This window comes from Choloepus didactylus, chromosome 10, assembly GCF_015220235.1.
Source record: "Choloepus didactylus isolate mChoDid1 chromosome 10, mChoDid1.pri, whole genome shotgun sequence".
Taxonomy (NCBI): domain Eukaryota; kingdom Metazoa; phylum Chordata; class Mammalia; order Pilosa; family Megalonychidae; genus Choloepus; species Choloepus didactylus.
In genome coordinates this window covers 4,038,849-4,042,192 of record NC_051316.1, presented here as the reverse complement: position 1 = coordinate 4,042,192, position 3,344 = coordinate 4,038,849, and the positions used below count along the sequence as shown (strand labels likewise).

The 3,344-nt window shown below is 35.6% G+C and overlaps 1 pseudogene; it reads right to left on the bottom strand.

The window, feature by feature from the left end:
* Positions 1–798: 798 nt before the first annotated feature.
* Positions 799–1,778, bottom strand: LOC119505169 (annotated as a pseudogene).
* Positions 1,779–3,344: the final 1,566 nt, after the last annotated feature.

Genomic DNA, 3,344 nt, shown 5'->3' with positions numbered 1-3,344 from the left:
AGGAATCATTTTTACCTTCCATTTTCTGTTACCCTGATAAATTAGAAAGAATAACACAAGGTAGACAATTTTATGTTCTGCCATTAGCAAGAATGGGATGTAGAATAAGTAGACTACAGATGCACCAATCAAGAATAATTGAACAGTGAGTGTCATGGATTTTTAGCCAGACCCAAAAGAAATGCCACTTTGAAACACACTGAACAAGTTAAAATGCATGCCCAAGAGCATGCAGTTGAGTTGTGCTTCCTTTTTGGTTGCTTCATTCTAGACAATAAAAGCTTGATTTAAGTTGCTAAAGGTTGATTCTGAAACTTAATATTACTAAGTAGCTGGAATAAAATATTTTCAATTCAAATTATTAACCAAGGGTTTAATGGGATAGCATTTATATGGCCAAATTTCAGGCTTTACATTCAGAACATTCATATTCATTCATCTTTTGATTATGATGAGTAGTAAAGTCTTCTGCCAGGGATGTTTCACCCCTTTAACATCAGAAATATACAGTAGAGCACACATGAATGAATAGAGTTGGGTGGGACAGATAATTGGAACATAAATGTTGATTACTATCAAATATTGCACACTGAGGAAATATGATTGTATGAAGGCACTAGTTTTATTAAAACTATTGAAACAATGTCAGTTTTAATAAAATCATTGCATATATAGAAAAAATATGCTAAGTCTATAGAGTACATTCTAGGTATGAGGCATCACAGTGATAGAGTGGATCTATTAGTGTAAGCAAGATTTGCCTATAGAAAGTTATTTGTGAACAATTTTTATACCTTGTCATTTACAATGTTTACCAACATACCAAAAAAAAATATCTGTTGAAGTTTCACTGCCCCAAGTTAGCCCTGATGATGCTTTGTTGGCTGCTTCTTTGACATCCTTGTTCCTCAGACTGTAGATCATGGGGTTCAGCATGGGAATCACCATGGTATAAAACACAGCCACCATTTTCCCCTGCTCCACAGACTCCTCAGTAGGCCACCTGAGATACATGAATATGAAGGTCCCATAAAACATGGTAACAGCTGTTAAGTGGGACCCACAGGTGGAGAAGACTTTCTTCCTCCCATTAGCAGAGTGCATGCATAGCACAGCTACTACAATGAGGGTGTAGGAAATGAGGAGCACCAAAAAGGAATATGTGAAGTTAATCCCAGCAATGACAATCATTGTGTATTCTTTGATGTGGACTCCCCCACAGGCAATCTTGATGAGGGGGGATCTGCAAAATAGAAATGGTTGATTTCAAAATTCCCACAGAAGTACAAGCTGTATGTCCACAGTGTGCATATAAGGCTAACAGAGAATCCATAGACCTAAGGCACAGAGATGAGTTGAACATGAACAGTCCTAGACATTTTACTGCCATAAAGCAAAGGGTGGCCAGATGGCCATGTAGTGATCAAAGGCCATCACTGCCAAGATGTAGACTTCCACATGGACAAGGGTAATGAAAAAGTAACATTGCACCAAACATCCCACATAGGAAATGGTTTTTGTCTCAGATAATGTTTTCCAGCATTTTGGGGGTGACATTTGATGAGAACCACACATGTACAAAAGACAAATGACTCAAGAAAAAGTACATGGGGATCTGAAGCTGGGAACTGATGCTGGTCAAAGTGATCATACCAATTTTCCCTAATAGAGTGACAAGGTAAACTATGAGGAATACCACAAAAAAAGAGAACATGTAGCTCCTGGTTAGTAGTCAACCCCAGTAGAATACTCTCTGTCACATCTGTGAAATTTGGCATCTTTAGCATAGACCCAGTCTGTATTGTCTCCTGAGAAAGACAAAACACAAAGAGATTTTCTTAATGGTGAAACATTTGAGTCATATTTACTGTATCTCTATTCTAAATCAAATCACATAGAAAACAATGTAGGTTTTGCACTATGTTTATGGGAGAAATAATATAGGCATAATTGTTTCCTTCAATACATCTTACAGACAATTACCATTTATCTGTTTCCAGTTTCTTATCTGCAAATAGGTAGATAATATTGCTTACAGGCATACACAGTATTAGAATTAGGCATTTATGTCTTTGCTACATTATTAAGTAGGCATGCCTTAAAATCCGGTAGCAGAAACATGTCCAAAGTCAGATGGAGAGTTGCAAGACAATGATGAAACCCATTGCAACATATTATTTGATAGAAAAGAAACTTGAGGCTCAGAAATGTTAAAATATATACCCAAGGACAGCCATTTAATTAATAAACACTCCATCAAATACTATTTCTGTGTATCATAATTGCCCCTCTATGTAATCAAAAATGCAAATATATGTGATATTACCCATTTTTATATGCCTTGGAGGGTAAACTTTCCCTGTATAACTTCATGGGACAGTGGGCTTATATATATGTTGGCTGTACAATCTAGTTATTGACAGATTTGATTTACATTATACCATATTGTTTTATCACATGCTTTCAATATATGAGATTCTGCTTCATTTTATTTTGCACTTGCTGTGCATTTTTCTCATTTGATTGCTATCACCTGAAGAGATGAGGTAAGAGGGAATTAACATAAAATCTTTCTGTTTTTATTATCTCAGCAAAGTAAACTACAAATATAGCAATCACTGAGCACCACTATCAAAATGTAACAATAGATAAATATCGAGGTAAAATGTCATTGATGTGTTTTATTAACTATAGTGGCTCATTTCAGATTCCACTGGTTTTCAGAATGAATTAATACCACCTATAACCATTCAAATCCCAATTTAATATCGCTATGAAGAAAATATCCCCAAACAATTTTTTTCTCCAGTTGTCTTCTTCTGAGAAGCAAAAGTGTGACATGAGTGCTTAAGGAAGTATCTGTAGGATTAAGACCATTGTGGGAATATAAGCTCTCCATGATAGTGCTTGAATGCTTAATACACACTGATGTATAACTGGGCCTTTGTTTACAATTGGTTTCATTAACTTATTCTACAACCATAAAGGACACTCAATGATATGTCAGATATATTTGTTAGATTCTATGCCAAGCTATTATAAATTCTGGAATTGTGTAGGTGAACAAGATATAACAAATTCCTGCTAACATCATAATTCATTGTTATTGAAGAGAAATAAAGAAGTAAATAAATGGGATATAATTAGTTGGTAGTAATATTTGTGACAAAAGTTTAGCATGCCAGTAAGATAGGGAATGAGTTGGAGAAGATGAAGAAAGACTGGCCAAAGAAGATTCTCTAAAGAGTTGAATTTGAGCTGGTCTGAAGCAGCCAGCTATGTGGAAATATGTGGGGAAGAAAGAGCGCAAGCTCTAAAGCTCAAAAGAGGCAATGTTAGCTTGG